This window comes from Rousettus aegyptiacus, unplaced genomic scaffold (assembly GCF_014176215.1).
Source record: "Rousettus aegyptiacus isolate mRouAeg1 unplaced genomic scaffold, mRouAeg1.p scaffold_m13_p_4, whole genome shotgun sequence".
Classification (NCBI taxonomy): domain Eukaryota; kingdom Metazoa; phylum Chordata; class Mammalia; order Chiroptera; family Pteropodidae; genus Rousettus; species Rousettus aegyptiacus.
In genome coordinates, this window is record NW_023416307.1 from 64,968,839 (window position 1) to 64,991,155 (window position 22,317).

At 34.9% G+C, this 22,317-nt stretch overlaps 1 protein-coding gene across 13 annotated transcripts in view; it reads right to left on the reverse strand.

The window, feature by feature from the left end:
* BBX (BBX high mobility group box domain containing) overlaps positions 1–22,317 on the reverse strand; it is a 240,394-nt gene that overhangs the window by 121,995 nt on the left and 96,082 nt on the right. For 2 of the 13 annotated variants that reach the window (XM_036219528.1, XM_036219531.1), the window contains one exon: positions 8,366–8,483. The exons of the other annotated variants lie outside the window; for them this stretch is intronic. The gene's annotated coding sequence lies outside the window, so the exon portion shown is untranslated. The remainder of the gene's footprint in view (positions 1–8,365; positions 8,484–22,317) is intronic. 13 annotated transcript variants of the gene reach the window in all.

Below are 22,317 nucleotides of genomic sequence, written 5' to 3' on the forward strand. Positions count from 1 at the left end.
AAATCTCAGATCTTTTATGTGTATGAAGGCTGAAGGTAGAAGATTAACAGATGGTCTCTCAGTAAAAGATAATTTAACATTAAAAAAAAAATGCAAAGATTTTTAAAATTCCAAATTTGATTTAGCATTGTTATTGTTATTAAAAATAAATCTTTCACTGAAGTTCTCCCCTTTTCATTTTTTTAGTCACAAAATTCTTCTCTTGCCTCATTCTCTTCTTAGCCTAAAATCTGCCAGACTCACATGGGATTTTCACAAAGCAGGTCCATAAAATCATGACAAAATTAGATTTTTTTGTGTCCCTCGGATCATGTCAGAAAAAGCCTTTTTAAGCTTGGTTTGTGGTCAGATACACAGCTCTGTGGCCAACCCTCCAGAGTGACTGGGCAGTGTTTACAATTTACAGAGTAAAGAGTTTGTGTCCCTTGTTCTGTGCGGCCTGTTCTCTGGTGTCTTTTGCCTCTGATCTCAGAGTTCAGAGGCACTCTGAATTCTCAACAAAAACCAGGAAATATCAGTCATGTGAGAATCCAAAGAGTCAGATTATTCCTTAAAAGTGGTCATAACACTAATCCTCTTAAGATGGAATCCTCTCATGGAAAGACTAAGCGAAAGAAGCAAGGGAAGAAACTCAGGTCGTTGCTCACCATTTACCTGGAGAAGCCCCTAGCAGAGAAACCACAGGAGAAAAGAATGGACAACTTGCCTCCATCACCAGATGAAGTCAGACACATATAATCCAGGAAAAGGTTTCCAATAGTAAAAACGAACATTGACGCAAAGTGTGAGAAAAGCCACGGGGTTAAGTTGGACAACAATTAGCAACATGTAGGACAAACTGCCCTGGATTGTGTGGCTGGAGGAACAGGAGTGGCAAGAGGCCAGAACTGAAGGTTTTATATTGAACAATGCCTGGGTTGCCCGAGGAATAAAACTGGGAAGCCACAGGCATTCACTCTGCTTTCTCAAAGAAAGACAAATATAGTCTTTCTGTAGAGCAAATCAACTCTAAGTAACGAAGAAGGAAAGTTCGATGTATGCCCCACTTGCTGGGATTATGAGAGAAAATAACTGGCAGGTTGCTGTGACACAGTTACGAGCCAAATGCCCAGTAAGGTAAACAGATTCTGGCTTGGTAGGGGTTCCCAGGTATTCAGTGAGAAACTACCTGTCATTTCAATTGAAGACGGAATACAAACTGTTCAACTCAAAAGGAGTCTACTACTCTCATTTTTCAAAAACCAGAGTGAAACTCAAGAGGAAATGATTTGCTTATGGTTTACAAAGCTACTCACCGGCATAACTGTTTACTCATGATTTTTGCCCCTTGCTTTTAGGGAAATTATTATTGTTGAGCAGGGAAAAGGCATTCCAGTGCTTGTTGAGTTTACAATTTTCCTTTCTCCATTCAATTAACATCTACTGAATAGTCAGTACTAAGTACTACGCTAGATCCTGGTACACTTCTCTGGAAAACCTCAGAAAATAAATATGGCAGATAAGCAGTAACAACTCTGACAATAGGCAAAATATTGAGATTGATCAACTAAAATTATGGGCCACCAAGTACAGATTACAAGATTAGGAAGAACTGTGATACAAAAACTGGAATGGCATATACAGGTATAATCAGATACCAAAAGAACCATTTTCTGAAAAAAAGGAAGTGGGAAAAGAACAAAAAAGGTAAGAGTGGCAAATACAAGTTGAGTCATTTACTCAAGCTCCTGGGACTTCTGCAACTCAGAACAAAAACACAGGCTCAGTAAATCACTGCAGCTTGCAAACAGTCGTCTGTGGGTCGCTCTTCCTCAACTTGAATTAAGGAAAAAAGAAATCAGTAAAAGATGTACAGTTCCCTGTTCAAATTGTCTTTAGAAGTCAGGAAGAGATGACAATTTTCATTTAGGGGAAGAGAACATTACATTATAATGCGGTTTTCTTGAGAGAAAAAATTTAGCTAGCAAACATACCCAGCTATTTCAGGATGTCTGGACTTAACTGGGTTTGAGAAAGGTCCAAGTAACGACTGGAAAACGAAGAGAAATAAAAGCAGCTGCTCAAAGGATAAAACTAATCTCAAAAAAAGGTCATCAGGATTCTTATTAAGATGGTATCATAAGCAACACACAAAATTCTTTAAACAAAAATCCTGTCATTTTAAAGAACTATAGGAGACATAAAGGGAGTATAAAATGTAACAAGTTATATGAAAATTCATTTGCCATTATCTCGTAGAGTTTGAAGTTGAGCATATCCTTTGACCTAGCAGTTCTACTCCTAAACATTTATCTTAGAGAAATAACGTGTACATAAAGAAACCTGAACAGGCATCTCAGAATTTGTTGTCTGCAGCTTTATATCCAATAACACAAAGACTGGAAACAACCTAAAAAGCCATCAAAAGAAAGTGGTAAATAACCTGTGGTATTTTCACACAACGAAATACAAATACGATCATAAAGGAATTACAAGTATATGCAAGCGTGACTCTCTAAAATACAATATTGAGGTTTTCTAGGTTCAAGATGGTGGCACAGCAGGAACTTACCTCCTCCATGGAGCACAACAAATCTACACTTACAAACAAAGCAATTTCTCTGAAGAAGAATTAAGCACTGACGGAGCAGCTTCTGCTCGACAAACCAGCCAGAGCGCAAAGAATGGGTAGGAAGGCAGGAGAAATGAAGACACCTTGGGAACCCCACCCCTGACGCACTGACCAGCAAGTGGGGAGGGATTACTGACTGGCTGGCGCAAAGACTCCCCCGCCCTGCGGCACGGCGGGGAAAAAAAGTGGTTTAAAGGTCATCTAGAATATACATAAAGAAACCCATTTTTCAACTCCAAACAGGATAACTGCGCAATTCGCCACGGTACTGGAGGCACAAGAGATCGTCATTTGTTGCACACGCCCCCCACCTTACCGCACGATCCCACTAGAAAACTCGACAGGGACGCCCTAGACCCCAAGCTCATACCAGGTCTGCAGCTTGCCAAAAGGAGTCCCCACGGCCTGTGCCTTCTCCAGCCATACCTCCATGACTGGGGCAGCTTGTCCCCCGAAATCCCGACTTCCCGTACCTGCTCTAACCACGTACAGCTCCCGCCCCCATGCGGCTTGTCCCTGAGACTTCCCACAGACCACACCCACTTCAGCCACAGCTCCGGGCTCCAGGCGGGCTCCAGTGCGGCTTGTCCTCTGGACTCCCTGTGGCCCGAGCCCATTCCAACTACAGTTTCAACCAGCCTGCCAAGGTGGTTCGGCACAGCTTGCCTCTGGGACTCACTGCAAGTAGCGTTACGTTCCAGCTACAAGGCCAACGTGCAGTGTGTCCCCAAGACTCCCCATGACCCAAGGTCACCATGCCAGCCTTAGTGCAGCTTGGCCCTGGGAATCCCGCAGCCTGAGTCAGTCCCATCCACATCCCCAAAGTGGCCCTGACAAGGTTTGCCCCTACCCCACAGGAGTCTCCATAGCTTGCACCTCCTCCAGTTCTAGCTCCAACTGGCCGACCGAGGCCGCGGCAGTGCAGCTTGCCTCCAGGTCCTTCTGGAGCCAAGCTCACTCTAGCTCGGCTCCAGCTGGCCTGACAAAGACATCCCGCACACGCAGTCTACAAAAAGGAAGTTCCTACAGGAGGCCACTCCTTCAAAACTGGGAGAGGCTTCTGTTTAGCCAATTCATAGAGACGGTCAAGATGAAAGGACAGAGAAGTATGCTCCAAATGAAAGAACAGGGAGCGGAAAAAACCCTAACGCCAGAAAAAAGAATTAAATGAAACAGGGACAAACGACCTACCAGAAAGGAGTTCAAAACAGTGGTTTTAAAGGTGCTCAATGAACTCAGGAGAATAGATGAACTCGGTGAGAACTTCACAAAAATATAGAAAATATTTTTAAAAAGCCAATCTGAACTGAGGAACATGATAAATGAAATGAAAAATTCACTAGAGGAAATCGACAGCAGCAGATTAGATGATGCATAAGACCAAGTCAGAGAGCTGTAGCACCAAGTAGTGGAAATCATCCAATCAGAACAGCAAAAAGAAACAATCATCATCATCATCATCATCATCATAAGCATAGTTTAAGAGACCTCTAGGACAAAGCAAGCATATCGACATTCAAATCACAGAGATACCAGAAGAAGAGAAAGGGACAGAAAATCTATCCAAAGGAATAATGGCTGAAAAATTCCCTAAGTTGATCAAGGAAACAAAAATCCCAGTCCAGGAGGCACAGATAGACCCAGACAAGATGAACCCAAAAAGACCCACCCCAAAACATATCATAATTAAAATACCAAAAGTTAAAGGTAAGGAGAGGATCTAAAAAACAAGAGAAAAGCAGCTAGTTATACCCAGGCAATTCCCCATAAGATAATCAACTGATTTTTCAGCAGAGAATCTGCAGGCCAGAAGGGAATGGCATGATATTGTAAAAGTGATGAACAGGAAAACCTACTGCCAAGAACATTCTACCCAACAAAATTATCATTCAAAATTGAAGAGAGATAAAGAGTTTCCCATGATCGAGTGGGATTTATACTAGGGATGCAAGGATGGTTCAATATCTGCAAATCAATCAATATGATATACCACATAAGCAAAATGAATGAAAATCATGTGATCATCTCAATGGATGCAGAAAAAGCATTTAACAAAATTCGATATCCGCTTATGATAAAAATTCTCAACAAAGTGGGTATAAAAGAAATATACCTCAACATAATAAAGGTCATATATGACAAACCCACAGCTAACATTACATTCAATGGTGAAAAGTGGAAATCTTTTCTTCTAAGATCAGGAACAAGAAAGGATGTCCACTCTCACCACTCTTATTCAACAAAGTACTGTAAATCATTGTCACAGCAATCAAAAAAGAAATAAATGGTATCTAAATGGGAAAGGAAAAAGTTAAACTGTAAATATTTGCAGATGACATACCACATATAGAAACCAAAAGTTTCTACCAAAAACTATTAGAATATATGAATTCAGTAAAGTTTCAAGATACGAAATTAATATTCAGAAATCCACTGTGTTTCTATACACTAATAATGAACTACTAGGAAGAGATATTAAAAAAAAATTCCCATTTACAATTGCATTAAAAAAAAAATACCTTGGAATAAATTTAGTCAAGGAGGTAAAAGAACTGTACTCTGAAAACCATAAGATATTGATGAAAGAGATTGAACAATACACAAATAAATGGAAGAATATACCATGTTTATGCATTGAAAGAATTAATATTAAAATGTCCATACTACCCAAAGCAATCTCTAGATTCAATGCAATCCCTATTCAAATATCAATGGCATTTTTCACAGAACTAGAAAAAAAAGTCCTAAAATTTATATGAAACCACAAAAGATCCTGAATAGCCAAAGCACTCCTGAAAAAGAAGAACAAAGTTAGAGGTATCATGGTCCCTGATATCAAAATATACTACAAAACTGTAGTGATCAATACAGTGTGGTACTGGCACAAAAACAGACACACAGATCAATGGAACTAAACAGAGAGCCTAGAAATAAACCCATTCTTAAATGGTCAATTAAACTATGACAAAGGAGCCAAAATATATAATGGGGAAAAGACAGTCTCTTCTTCAATAAATAGTGTTGGGAACACTGAACAGATATGTGCCAAAAAAATTAAAGTATACCACTCTCTTACACCATATACAAAAATAAACTCAAAAGGTGTATTAAACTTATGGATTAAAGACTTAAACATAAGACCTGAAACCATAGGACTCCTAGAATAAAACTGTCATGTTAAACTGTGACATTGCTCTTAGTATTTTTAAAAAATATAGCTCCTGAGCAAGAGCAAAAAAAAAATAAAAAAATAAAAAAAGTAAAAATAAATGGAAATACATCAAACTAAAAACTTTTGTACAATGAAGGAAATCATCAAGATGAAAAGGCAACCCACTGAAGATATTTGCAAATGACATAGCCAATAATGAGTGAATATCTAAAAATACATGAAGAACTTACACAACTCAGCATGAAAAAAACAACAAAAATACCTCAAACAGTCCAATTAAAAAATGGGCAGAGGACCTGAACAGAGACTTCTCCAAAGACAGATATAGATCTCAGACACCTGAAGATGCTCAACATCATTAATCACCGGGTAAATGCAAATTAAAACTACAATGAGATATTACCTCACACCTGTCACAATGGCTATAATCAAAAGATAATAAGTGTCGATGGGAATGTCAACAAAAGGGAACCCTTGTACACTGTTGGTGGGCCTGTAAATTAGTGCTGACACTATGGAAAACAAATTTTCCTCAAAAATTTGAAAACAGAACTACCATACAACTCAACAATTCCACTTCTGGGTATTTATCTCAAGGAAATTAAAATGCTAATAATAAAAAAAAAAAAAAACACATGCAGCATTGTTCACTGCAGCATTGTTTACAATAGCCAAGATATGGAAGCAACCTAGGGTCTAATATAAATGAACAAATAAGGAAAATGCAATATGCACACACACAAACACATGCATGCACACATATAATGGATTATTATTTAGCCACAAAAATGAATCAAATCTTGCCATGTGCAAGATGAACCTTGAGAATATTGTGTGAGGTGAAATAAGTAGGACAGAGAAAGACAAATACTATATAATTTCAGTTATATATGAAATCTAAAAAAAAAAAACAAATGAACAAACAAAAAGAAACAAAACAAACTCGTAGATACAAAGAACAAATAGTTACAAAAGAAGAGGACAGTGAGGGAATGGGAACAAAAGGGGAAGGGGATTAAGAAGCACAAACTTCCAATTACAAAATAAGTCAGTTAAAAGTGAGCCAGAAGGATGCAAGGTACAGTATCAGAAATAGTCCATAATATCATAAAAACTTTGTACAGTGAGAGATAGTTACTAGACTTACTGTGGTGATCACTTCCTAAAGCATATAAATGTTGAATTATTATGTGGTACATGTGAAACTAATATATGTCGGCTATAATTAAAAATAAATTTGAAAAAAATCATGATGTTGAACAGCAAAAAATAAGTGTTGAAGAAGAAAACACACAGTATTATATTATTTATATAAAATTCAAAAACAAGCAAAACAATGCAGGTGATAAAGAAATATGTGAAAAATATAAAAAAAAAGCAAGGAAGTAATTAAGTCAACCTTTAGGATTGTGTAGGGGAGTTAATGAGAGGTGATGGAATCTGAGCCAGGCACAAGGCACAGGTCTATCTCCCAAGCTAGTGGTAGGTATTCAGTGATTCATGTTAATGTTATTCTTTGCATCTTATTCACATGTTATAAATATGCCCTGTAGATACATAGCATTTTCCAAATACTATAGGGGTTGCTTGTTTTTTTAAAAAGCTCTCAGAAATAATGCTGTATTTAACAAACTGTTTTAAAAGTACTTTTTAAGTACCTGCAAGTAACAAGTACCTAGCATGCACTCAGGACAACATAAAACTCTCTCTTTAATTCACACAACAGCTCTAAGATAAATATTTTCATCCTTAGTTTACGTATTAAAAAACTGAGATTCAGTGTTGTCATGTAGCTTGCCCAACCTTACATAGCTAGAAGAATTGGGATTTAAACCATATCCAACTCTAAAAACCATGGTACAAGTGTAGATAAGACTGTCTGAAATACAACAGCAAAAATAAATTTCTAACACGAAATGAAACTGACTTGTTTATACTACAGTTTACTATTTTCATTCATCTTAGCATTTAAAATGCATCTGTAAATCATATTATAATAGTTGATATTAATTTTATTTCATAATACATCCCTCTATTACTTCATAATCATAATTTACCCTTAAACTCTATAAATTCTAAAACTGACAACAGACATCAATTATGTTTATGTAAAGTCTCAATTTGGCTGTACTTCTTTTCGCAACTTGAACTTCTCTAAGACTGGAAGTTTAGCTGTTGGTAGGCTGAAACTTAGTACTGCCATTTCACTACCCTCCCACGAAGAATTCAACTCAAAAATTACTCACTCTCACCCTTTGTTTCCTGATCTCTTCCAATCATATTTCAAAACCAAATTTTAAACACACGCAGGAAACCTAATTAATATCACCTGGTTTTCTCTACTCCATTAACTCTGGGTCTCTTCAGCATGCATACAATAGAACTCATTTATATAATTATTTGTCAGCTTTTTATTTTGTTGTTTTTCTTTATATGTGTGACCATCCTACAGGAACCAGTGATTCAGAGTTTACGCATTTATTTCTTCTGAGCTATGCCCTAACTTCTTCTTCCCCCAAAGCACCACCTACTGAACTGTGCTCTGTAAACAGTAGTCACTTAATAAATGCTGATTGACTTACTACAGTGGAACAATTCGCCTCTGGTATTTCTCAATATCCCAGTGAATCCTCCACATCTATAAACATGCTGGAGATGATACCAGGTACCGCTAGAGGCTTGGGGTCTTCCTGTGTGTGCCTGGGACAAGAAAAACACAGAAAGAGACCAAAGACAGTCAGGAGAAACACAGAGAGGAAACATGGAAATAAACAGAGGATAGAATAAAGAATGAGAGGAGCAAAAGAGTCAGGAGTTATGGAGAGATAAAGCAACCAGAGACATTCAGAGACAAGGAGAAGTCAGCAATCTGAACTTGGGTTTGGGTTTGGAAACCACATTTTTGGTACTATTCATTCATGTAATAGGTGACCTTATGTTACTAAATTTATGATATAATCAACCATTTCAAAGTAATTTCTAAGTTTTTTTTTGACTTTTTATCTTTGTTAAAATTCATCTTTACAGTGTCTCACCTTTGGAGATGCATAAACATAGATGCAAACATAATACAGCAACCCAACGGTAAATAAGAAAATAATTTTCCAATTCTCCAATTTAGAAAATGGTTACTTCAGAGAAGTAATGTGACTTCACTAAGGGTACAAGTAAGTACATAATAACTGGGGCCCCAAATCTTCTGATTCCAAAATCCAGTGCTTTTTCTGATATCCTATATTGTCTCTTTTAGAAATCACATATAAATACAAACTGTTTTACAAAATAAAATCCAAACTACACATTCAAGACAAAATCTTCTATTTTGGGGGACACTGAACTATTCAGGTTATTCACTAAGATATTTTACACTAGGGCTTCATTTATTTTAAAAATCTATCAGGAAAAATAAATCAGAATAAAAATATATCAGGATAGACATTTTTAAACAAATAAAATTAAGTAAGCACCCACTTGACAAAATTTTAACATTTAAAAAAGAAGCTATAGTTAGTTCATTGTTTTTACAACTTTGTAAATTCAAAGTCTTAATGATTGAACAAATTTCAGCTGAAAGATCAAAAGATGCTCTATATTTCAATAAATTCTAAATACTTGTAAATTTGTCTCAAACTTGTTCTCTCATAATGTCTCACCTAAAGTCTTATACTGCAATTCAATTTCAGGGTAGTATATACAGTAGAAATAGTTTAATGCACCATTCCCTGTAAGCACAGTATTTTCTCTTGAAGAATACTTATAGTCTTTTAAATAATCATGCCCTTTTGGAAGCAATCAATGTAATTGCTAGAAAAGCTCCTCTGATAGAAGTGTAAGCATGTTATTGGATTTCACAGCAAGACAAGATAATAAGAATACAAAGAAATTTTTACTCAAGTGTACATCAATATATTTTCCCATGTTTAGTACTTTTTAAGCCGGAAGTTCTCAAATAAGGCCTAAAGTGTAGTACTGCTCTGCCCTCTAGTGATTGCCTATGTTTGCTAACTAAATGCTTTTGTTTTTAATTGCTTTTTGAGCAAAACTTAAGATTTCAATATACATATATACACACAATGGTGCTTTTTCATCATTTGAGTAGTAAACAGAGAACACTGGTCAACTTTCAAAATATGGTTTGTGGTATGAACACAATGCAGGAAAGAGACACAATTTCTTTTCATAGGTAAGTTTGACTTAAGTATTGCAAACCAGAAATAAAAGACAATATAATCTATTCTAATCCTTATTCATACTTTTATACCAAAGAATTCTATTCCGTTTCTTTCCTTAAAATTGTAATTTAGTAACTATAAATCCCAAGTTAGTTAATTCTATTATTCTGGAGACTAAGATATCAAGGTGAGTGGTACTATACCACACATAGATGAGCAATTTTCTACTAATTATAACACAGAAAAAATCCTTAATAAAAAATCATATTAAACATCATTTGCTCTTAATTTTTTGACTGGCAATTTAAGACTTTCCTGAACCTCACTCTTGTCATTAGTAAATTGTCACTTTGAATGTGGAAACATTAATCAAGGATGCCAGTTAAGACAGTTACTATACAGAGATTCACCCTAGGATTTTGATGAAGAGAACTTCCCTCTTAGTTTTTCTTGTCATAAACCTCTTATAAGAAGCCAATGCATTTCTAGAACGAGATTTCTACTCTTAATCTCAAGTGTATTGCTTCTGTGTCTATGCACTTGTGCTAAAAATAAACACTGTTTGTACATGTGAATGTAAAAAGTTACCTGAACATGTAAAGACAATCCATAAGCAGTATAGTGGTGTGGTTAGGAACACAAACACTGAATCCAAACTGCCAGAGTTTGAATTCCAACTCTTTCACTTACTAACTGTATGACCTTAGGCAGATTATTTAACCTCTGTGTACTTCAGTTTCCTCATCTGCAAAAGGGGAATAAAAAGAGATACCTACCAATAATAACGTTTTATTATCTTGATAGGTATTTGGCTTACACAAGGTATGTGCATTTATCAAAACATAGAGAATATTTATTTAAGATTGTATATTACCCTAAATGTAAATTTTACATCAAACGAAGAAACTTTACATAAATACTGAACTCTAGTTAGTAATACACATGCTAAAGTATTTAGAGCAAGTATATAGTGATGTCTATAATTTACTTTCAAATGCACCAAAATTATAAAACGATGATGGATGGATTCTAGATATTTAATAAAATAAGGATAGGAAAATGCTAATGGCTGATCTAGGTGGTGAGTATATGAGTGTGTAATATACATGTTTGAAAGTTTCATAATAAAAAGGAGGAAATAGCTCTACCTCTCATCGAGTTGATATGAATATTAAATATGTATATATAACAGTATTAAATATAAAGAAAAGTGCTGATGATCAACAACAACGAATAGCAATATATTTAAATAATGAAAGTGATCTATTCTTCCCTAGGTGGAAGAAATAAATAAGAAAGTAATGAAGCATCGAGCTTCCAAATTGGAGTAGCTGCCATCAAGATGCTAAAGCTCAAATTTCAAATACATCAGAAAATGGCATGGGCCATTTCAAGAACCTTCATTGTCTTTGAAAATCAGAAAGCGCTGATTTGAAACCTGGCTCTGTTTATAATTAGCAAAAAAGCTCAGACAATTTATAATGCCCTCGGCCTCAGAATGATGATACCTACACATAAGAGTCATTGTAAAGATTAGGGAAAAAAAAGCATACACACACATACACACAGAGAGATACTAATACATAAAATCCAAATAGTAACAATTGTAGTTTTCATAATTATAATCGTTATTACTACTTAGTGTGAGTCTTGTCTACTCTTAGAACTATTCTCTGTACATGGAAACAGAAGTGACTACATATCTGATTCTAACCTACAAATTTCACATGCAGGTGTCCCTACTACTCCAAGGAGCTTTCTAAAGGATCTTTATTAAGACAGTACCAGTATAGCCTTATTTAAAGTCTAACTGTACTTGGTATAAAAGAAGAGCTGGTAATGACAGGGAATTCATTAATCATCCCTTTATAATAACAATTAAGTACAAATCCTACAGAGGAGGCATTTAGAAAGTATGTTTGCTGATGATATTTTAAAGAAAGTCACATCAGTGCATTTGAAGAAAAGATATTAGCTTGGATAAGTTTTGATTTGTACAGTCTAAGGTAACATATTTGAAGAAAAGAATGTTAAAAGTATACTTAAAGAAGGTGAATGTTATGATCCCAGGGAGTGGGTCTGTAAATCATTATAGATTAATTCATGAAGACAGTAGCTCAACATATAGCTTCAGCTAAAGAGAAAATCAAAAACTTGGCAGTGAAAGGGGCAATATTGGAAATATAAAACATGGTTTCTGCCTTGACCACTGTACAAAAACTGCTTTCTCCAAAGGACCCCTTGGAAAACTTAACCTAAATGCCTTTTTATGCATTTAGATGCCTCTATATTTTTCAACATTTGTGTTGAAAACTCTTCGTCATCTTCCTCAGTCCTATACTCCATTGATTTTCCTACCATAGATCTATTTTTCTTTCTCTCATAGTTCTCTTAGCAAAGAATAGTATGTGTTTTCTAAAGTTCTGTCTTAGCCACATGTTCTACTTTCACCAATTTCCAAGTTTCAGCTCTACCTCTCAAGCTATACCTGTCTTCAGCCTGAATCTCTTCCAAACTGGCCTCAAATTTGTTACCACATCCTATATATATGGATATCTCCACAGTTCAAATCCGATCCATCTGAAACTTCACCTTCCCGCCCCACAAATCAGTTTCTATGACTGTTTCTCTACTTTCGGATGTAGTGTAATCTGAATGCCTACTTAAATGTAAATCCTATCTTTGACTTCCTTTTCAACACTCCCCCACTGCTTTCCTCCCTCTTATGGTTCCCCTTCAAACCTCCAACACAAGTCAAAGTCAATTGCCAAATTCTATAGATCAGCAATTTGGTTTAGGTGACAGGACAGAATTTGTATTCTCAAACAGTGAAAGCTAGATTTATAATCACTAAATAAATACTCACGGACACAGATACACACAGGCTAAATGGTAGTAAGTGTCCAGCATTTGAGAAAATCTTCAGTGAAGGAATCATTAAAACTGAGTATCTAACAATTTTTGCCCTAAGAGTTAGGAAAAGACTGACTTCATTCAGTTAGTTGGTTATCTCAATCCAAATATATTGAGATACATCCAGACAGGGTATAACCTTCAAAATGTCTCTCACTGTGGTCTCATTTACAACTCTCAAACCTGATTAGAACAAATTTCTTTTTACCTAGATAGCTAAAGCACTCAAATCAAACTCTCCAATACCTCTTTTTACTTAATCATGTACTTTAAAATTAAAAATTTGTAATATTTCTCCCTGTTTTGTTAAAATAATTAGTTTGAAGAAAATTGTTAAGATCATAAAAATTTACTGTTAAGCTTATATAATTTACTTGTTTGGGGTGATAATTTTGTTAGTCCAATAGTATGAAGCAATAATATTCCTAGAGTGACCATAATCCACTGAATTACAGATAGTTTATCGCCTAATATTTTTATATATTTGAGCTATTTTTAATAAACTTGCAAAATAAATTGAGGAAAGTATAATTAAAATTAAACTTCTATCATTTTAGAAAATATTTTAAGATACCTAACAATATAAAGAGTAAATGTTATTTCCTAATGATTTAAAGCAAGTCTATCCTGAATACAATTCAACTCCCAATATAACAAAGATATGCAATTTGAAGCCAGATGTTTCCCTTGTGAATAGAGACAATACGTGCTTCAAATTCAATTTCAAGGAACAGTTAAGCTGCAAAAACATCAAATGCCACTTTTGACCTACTGTCCCTTTTGAGAACAAACACATTTCTTAATAGCCCTGCTATGTGCTAGGTTAGCATTGCACCCTCCAGCACTTTTAATCCTCATAACAATCTTGCATGGTTGGTATTCATCTCATTACACAATGACGCCAAGTAACTTTCCCATATCCCAACCACAGTAAACAACTGAGTTAGATTTTATCTTGTCTTGGGCCCATCTGATTCCACAGCCCATGCGTCTGAGATCAAGTGACAACTCAAAAAAAAAAAAAAAAATGGTAATCCATTTAACACTGTCTCTTACAAAGAAATCTTTAAGTTTCTGCCTATCTATATTAATCTGAAGGATGCAATATTTACTGTCAAGAGGCAAGAATAAGGGTGTTTATAAGAATTACAAAGTAAAAGTTCTAAAATTTTCCACAGGCACAATATAAACTCTAATGTATGAAATATTTTATTGCAGTAGAAATAATTGATGAAAAAAATTCTATGATTTTGATGATTAAGTAAAAACTCATAAAGAGAGACATAACTAGGGCACCTTTACCATTACTAAGATATATAATAGCCTTATTAGATTTATCTGTGTTCTCTAAAAAGTGAGTCTCGGTGAATAATAAAGGCAACACCCATCATTTTAACAGGAACAACTAAACTTTCAAACCTGAAAATTTTATCATTCTTGTAAGTGTTCATTCACTTCGACAAATGAACTGAAAGATGAGCTGTATGCTTCATCAAATGACAGGAGAAAATAAGTGCTAAGGAAAGAAGTCTGGTATTTTAAAAAGGAAACTGTCAGTGGCTGCTCATTTCAAACTTTTCTCTATTGTGTCTTTTATAATATACCTATTTGATAACTTTGTTATGCAAAAAATGCTGAAAACATAGTGAATATTCAAAAACTATACTGAAGATATGGTTCAGAGTTTCATGTACATGTTCAGAGTGGTGTCTAGATGAAAAGATGGGCACAGACCACTCTGCGCATCGATAGACCTCACATTTTGTAGGTTTCGCCATTTCTCTAATCCTGCAATTCTTCGTTGTAATTAGTGTGGCATAACTGATAATTAGGACAGGGTTTGCCACCTTCATGGTACCTTTTTATTATTTAAGCCTTGTTTAGTAGCCAGTTCCTCCCTATCTGTCTGGCTTCCTCTAGGAACCTGTGCACTCACTGTAAGTGCCTATATAGTAATGGTTTTAGTCCCTTAAAACATTACCGTAAGTGCAATACAGCCATGAAGAGACACTTGGTAATAAACAGTCTTATAGTAAATACTAAGGAACACTGAAATAATTACATAATTCATGGACTTCTTAAAGAGTATATAACCACAGCAGAGGCAGAACAATTGCAAACTAAACTAAGCAGGCTTATTTAGAGAAGTCAATATAAACCCCAAACATAATATTCTTATCTATCATCTTTATAGATCAATTTGAATACAAAAATATCCCCAACACACCCCCATCCCACTGGAATCAAACACCTAAAAGTGTACTTCAGTCAACTTTAATCCAGGTACTATACAGCATCTCTTAAAGCCTAGCCTAAACCAATTTGCCTCTCTTAAATCTTATAACCCTTCACCATGTGCTAGGGCGACTGGAGTGCTAGAGAAGCACCTGACAGAAGGCTTACATGTCTTAATAAACCCTTGCTGACTCAGTGTGCACTACAAATGAGCCAAAACGAGCCAACAGGTACCCAGAAACTTTTTGCTGCTCATTTTAAGGTCTTAAACTTACTAACATTTACTGATTATAGGACTTAACTACAAACTCAAAGGCACAGAGACACTTTTATTTTTGAAGAACACATTTTTCCCTGAACTCAGACTGGGAAAAATAGTTCTTTCCAGGTAGGCCAGGAAATGCTTATGACCACCAAGTTCAATGGAATGCAGGATTAATGAAAAATGAACTCCTGTAATACCAATTCGACAAATGTTTACTGAGCAACCAGACACTGTTTCTAGGTTTTGGGGGTACAGCCATGAAGAAAATATTCTCTAGTGTAAACGAGTCCTTTAGCTTCTTAAAGAGGTTATATGAAAAACTACATGTATATACTCATATACACAACACAGACAAATGTATATACAGAATATCCAGTAAATGTAGTATATATCTTATACTAAAACGAACAGAAATTCTGAGAGAAATGCTATGAGAAATTCTCCCCCATTAGGTTCATTTATTTTCCTGGAGAAACACACTTCTCTATAATATAGATCAGAGGGAATACAGACTTCGATATAAAAAATACTTAATTTCTCCACTACCTTTCAGAGTAGTATTAAAGCATGAGATGAAGTCATTCCTGAATTTACTTATACTGTCCTGAACTAGCAGATTTCACAATCAATAGATTGATCCTACTGTTGAGATGACATGCACTGCTAAAATGTATTATCTATATATAAGGTTGTGAGTTTAAGTCATTCTGTTCAGCTTTTTAGGGAAACTGAAATCAAAACCAGATGAAAAAGTTAAGATATATTTCAACCAATTAAACTGACATTCACAAAACTAGATCACTGCTCACTAGCTTATCCTTTAGTCTATAAACACACAAGATGGGATGATAAATTTTACAAATCGATTTGAAATTATTTTTATACATGTGTTTAAACCTCAAAGGTTCATTTCCTTTTGATTTTTTTTGTTTGTTTTAGATAGGCATCAAATCACCAGAAACTCTTCTAGCAATAGAACACACTTTTAAAAAAAATGTTCAAATATAAAACTAAGAGTTGAACCTAATTCAATACTCAATAAGTAAATGCACTATTTACCCACCACTAATCCCAAACATCCATCAACTGATTTACCTAATAGAAAAAGCATACTACTATAAAGTAGAAAGAAAGAAAGAAGTTCTATACATTGGATGAACTGCACTTAAACAACTGAGAAATCCAAACAACCATTACTAACTTAAGAGCCTCTTTCAAAACAAAGGAAAAGGGGGAAGGGTGCAGGGAAGGAGAGCAGGGATGGGGAGCGGGGAAGGGGAGGGAGGGAGGCAAGACAATAAACAGGTAGATGCAACGGATTCAGGGCTCCTTAAATTCTGGTGGCATTATTTCAAATACACAATCTTTTCTTTCTGTTTACCAAAATCTTAAGTACATATCATTCCCTGTTTGAATTCACGATTCACAAAGTAAAAAAACACTGCCTTGAAAAATGTGAACTGGTTTGCTTAAAGTAAGTAGAAACAGGTATAACCTGAGTCATTCTCTTATTCCACAACCTAATTTTCAAATACATTCTATTCCTAGATAACAACAAATACACATGGAAATTAATTTTTACAAGATGTAACTCCTCCATTATACAAAACACACTGATTTCTAAGTTCTTAGACTTGATTTCTTCACTTGGAAGAAACTCATTTTCATGCAGTTACTTCAAAGTGGAAGAAATATGAATTCAGTAATTTCAAATGCCTCCTACTTCAAAGATGCAAAGATATTTTTAGATTCTTAGATGACTATAATAAACCAGGTTTTCTTGTTTATAAATTAAATAATATAGAGAGTATTTCAACTTTCACTTCACTCTTTGGTACAAACACAGTTGCCTCTGTTATAGACTGAATTGGTTGCCCTCAAATTCGTTTGTCAAAGTCCCAAACCTCAATGTGACTGACTGTATTTGCAGACAGAGCCTATAGGTTGGTAAGGGTTAAGTTAAGGTCATTAGGGTGGGGCCATTATCCAAAAGAACTGATGTCCTTATTAGAAGAGAAAGAAACGCACTTTATCAAAGCGCACTTTCTCTCACATACAGAGAAAAGGCCATGTGAGGGCATTTGACAAAAACAGAATTTATCCACACCTTGATCATAAATTTCTGGACTCCAGAACTGTGAAAAAAATATCTGTTGTTTAAACCACCCAGTCTGTGGTAGTTTCTTATGGCGGTCCAAGCAGACTATACTTTCTAAAAATGAAAAGCTTATATTTTTGAGATAGTTTTACTCTATCAATAATCCAGCAAATGAACAACTATTAGTTACAAAGATGATCCATTTGTAAAAAAGAGGAGAGACTGGAACAACTTGAAGAAGTCATCCAAAATATTTTTTATATATGTGTGATTTGAAATAAAAAATGAAGTTGTCCTTTTAGAAACAGCATAAAGCTTTGGACCATAAGAGATATGATATCACCATGCTATGCTTGATTCTAAGAGTACAAGGGGACAATGTCTATAGAGAAGTCCCTATAAGAGTCTAAATAACTTAACCCTCTTTGGAAAATAGTAACAAAAAAATCTTGAAATAGAAATAATGATTCTTTTAAAATCAAACAGCATTTGTCATATGGTAAAGAAAATTTCAGTAGCACTATCTCCTCCTTGTACCTTGCCTCAAGATTACATAAGACTTTATTTCTTTGATGCTGACCTCATTAATATTCAGGGTAAAGGCCATATGTCCACATTTGGCAGTCATTCTGTCCTTAGGACCTCTACAGCCTCAGTGGCAAGAAGTGAATTATTAGATCGTAGGGTAGCTAATATTTCTACAGGATTCACCCTTTCAGTGATAAGGATAAAGTTATTTTCAATTTTCAGTAAACTAGAAGAATACATAGCTTATGTTTTCAGAATGATTTTTTTTTTTCTTTTATGCCTACACCACCTGGTCTCCCTAGGTAGTTTCCCACCCAAGTACTAACCAGGCCCAACCCTGCTTAGCTTCCAAGATCAGATATGGGGCTTGTTCAGGGTGGCATGGCCATAGACCATGGATTGTGGTTCCAATGGGGCAGAAACCCAGGACTTTCTGCATGCAAAGCAAACATGCTAACCACTACACACACTGTGGAACCACATCTGGACAATCTTTTTTTAAATCTGGTTGTGTGTGTGTGTTTATACAAATGCATACAGTTTAGATATAAATACACTGTTAGATGTTTTAAAGATATTTTATAGTGTATTCATGTTCATGAATCTTAATCACATTTTTCTTTAATTTCCATTCCTTGAGTGCTTCCCATGTGCCGGGCACTGTATCAGGCACTTGACATAATTACCTCATTTAATTATCATAATCCTACAAGGTAGAGAGAGGTCATTATCCAGTAATAGGAGAAAACAAAATTTCAGAGAGGTTAATTAAATAACTGCCCGAATTCTTTCGACTAAAATGTACCAGAACTAGGATTTATTCCTAAACATCCCTGAATCCACATGTCTAAAAATTTTCCTTTCTCCCAACTTAAAGGAACTATAAACTATCAAAGAAAGCATTGTTTATATATTCCTAGATTTTAAATCATAATACACACAGGTCTGGTAGCAATGTTTTTTATAATACCTGTGGAATTAATTAAATCAACATTGGCTAAGAAGTTCTGCATGTCCAGTAAATTTCTAGAAGACTTAGGAGACGATGAAGCAACAACATTGTATAGTGAATATGACCTCAGGTGGAGTACCTCCACAATCTTTCTCTCTAGAATGATTCTTGAAATTGATCTTAAGTGGAGGTATTTGGCTACTATTATCTGGTAAAATTATTATATTACTATGGGAGAAAGCCAAGTACCCATTTTCTCATTTTCTTCCTTTATCATATTAGATAATATTTGTCAAAGTTCTGTAACCTATTCAGCATAGGTAAGCAATTATTATGAATATCATCATTATTTCACTTCTCTAATTCTAGATGCAAACAGCAGAGGGTCCAATCTGTAGTAATTTTCATTCATTTTAAAACTATTTTAAAAAACAACAATGTAAATCTATTACATATAAGAGAAACCCTCACTGCATGGTGGAAAAAGTTCTAATGTTCAAAATATCAAGAAACTCTTTCACAGGCAGTAAACTATTTGACATTGTTCTTAGTACTATTTTTCTGAATATATTTTCTTGGGCAAGGGAACAAAAGAAAAAATCAAATGGGATTATATCAAACTAAAAAGTTTTGCACAGCAGAGGAAACTATGAACAAAACAAAAAGACAACTAACCAAATAAATGGGAGAAGATATTTGCCAATGTACATCCAATAAGGGGTAAATGTCCAAATATATAAAGAACTCATATAACTTAATGCCAGAAAAACTCGAACAATCCAATTAAAAAATGGGCAGAGGCCCTGAATAGACATTTCTCCAAAGAAGATAAACAGATGGCCAACAGACCTATGAAAAGATGCTCAATATTGCTAATCAGCAGAGAAATGCAAATTAAAACCACCATGAGGTAATGTATCACATCTGTCAGAATGGCTATCATCAATACATCAATAAACAAGTGTTGCTCAGAATGTGGAGAAAAGGGAACCCTCAAAGCACTGTCAGTGGGATTGCAAATTGCAGCCATTATGGAAAACAGTCTGGAGTTCCTCAAAAAATTAAAAATAGAACTACCTTATCATCCGGCAATTCCACTGCTGGTTATTTATCCTAAGAAAGCCAAAATACTAATTCAAAAAGATATATGTATCCCAATGTTCACTGTAGCATTATTTATAATAGCAAACGATTGGATAAAGAAGATGTGGTACATATATGTAATTCAATAGTACTCGGCCATGAAAAAGAACGAAATCTTACCATTTGCCCAAAATAGAGGAGGACCTAGCAGACATTATGCTAAGTGAAATAAGTCAGACCAAGAAAGACAAACACCATATGATTTCACTTATATGTGGAATCTAAAGAACAAAATAAACGAACAAACAGAAATAGATTCAGATACAGAAAACAAACTGATGATTGCCAGATGGGCGAGGGATTGGGGGCTAGGTGAAAAAGGTGACAGAATTAAAAAGTACAAATTGATAGTTATAAAACAGTCACGAGGAAGTAAAATACAGCATTGGGAATACAGTCGATAATACTGTAACAACGTGTGCGGTGTCAGGTGGGAAAAAGACTTATGGGGGATCACTGCAAGTTATATAAATGTATAACCACTATGCTTTACACTTGAAACTAATATAATATTGAATGTCAACTGTAATTGAAAAATAATAATAATGATTTAAAAAAACACTATTGAATTATATCAATTCCTCATTCCTTAAAACTTGTCACAGATAAGGTATCATAGTTCACGGTGTTCCATGTAACAACAAAAGGATTCATGGTCAAATAATTTTAATTTTACATGTTAAACAGATACATTTACTACAGGACTTCTTGGAAGCTTAATATACTATATGTATTCTGTCTCTCTCGAAGAGCTATAAATGGGCTTATACAGATATTATAGTGAAAATATACACTATGCCTATAAGTCTTTCCTTACCCAACCCCTCTTAAAAGGGCACTCCTACTCCATGACAGGAGGGTTGGCCATGTGACATACTTTGGCCAAGGAAATATGAGAGGTAATGACATGCCCCATTTTCAAGCAGCAGTTTTTAGAGCCACCATTCCTTTTTCCCTTTTGCCACAACCTTGTACATCCCAGAGAGGTTGCTCCTCAGCTTTGGTCCAGTAATGAAGAGGACATGGAGCAGAGTGGCAGGAGATGCATCAGGAGCACGAACATGAGCGAGAAATAACCTTCTACTGCAATAAACCACTAAGATTTGAGGACTCTTAGGATAATGAAATAAAAGTTTGCCTAAGCTGTCTTCTAGATTTCCAGGATCTGTTTCCTAAATTACTGCTGGAGTTTTGTATAGCATCTTTTCTATTTCTCAGTTAATATTGCATTTAAGGTAAACATATATGTAAGCTAGAAGCATATGGTGCTAGTCATCGCTAATCAAGCCTCTTAAATTTTATCAGCAATTTGAATTTCTGTCCATTTCTGCCCATAGTCAATCTAAAATATTTTATTGAAATAATCTGATTTACATTCAGTAATCACAAATAGGATGGCTACTTAAAAGTCATGACTGCCATACCAATTGAACACATAGTATAACTGGCTAATTAACGATTTAGTTTTCTTAACAGGTCAGACAGTGTTCTGTTTTACTTTTTATGTATGTATTCATATTTAGCAAATCCAGAATACTGCCACAAATTTAATTTTCTTTAAACCTCACTATGCTCAAATCCCTTTTGGATTAGCAATTAAGAACATATTTAAAATTTAAGAATCAACATTAGAATATTCTATAGTCTATTCCACTGACCTAGTAAAACCAAAATCAACTGTATGCTAACTGGCATTCATAAATCCAGTGTGTTTTTTCTAACTTAATTTTGCCTTAGAAGATAGCAAAGAAAGGAGGGAAAAGGATAACTAAACCCCAATCTTCTCAGTGGAATTCATATTTTGTTAGGTGTTAAAGATCCTAGTAAATATACATTCAAGCTAAACTGCATACGGTTTTACTATGTGTACAATCCTAGATAATGACATTGAGAAGAATGGTTCGGAGGCCTTTATATTTATACTCGCATCATAAAAAAACCTTTAGTCATATACTTACTAAAACTAGTAGACACAGATATTCTAGACAGATATAATAAGCTAACAAAAATACTTAAAAACAGAAAATATTTAAATTTTCAATTAATAAAAAATAAAGAATAAATTCATGTCTTAAAAATTGCAACGAAACCATTATTTTCTATACTTGTTCATTTTAATTTACATCAAATTTCTTGGTCCCATAAATCATCAGTTCATAATAGCGTTCAGGCATCAGTAGAGCAATCATATTATTCTTAGACTGAGAAAATTCAATGCATTTAGGTAG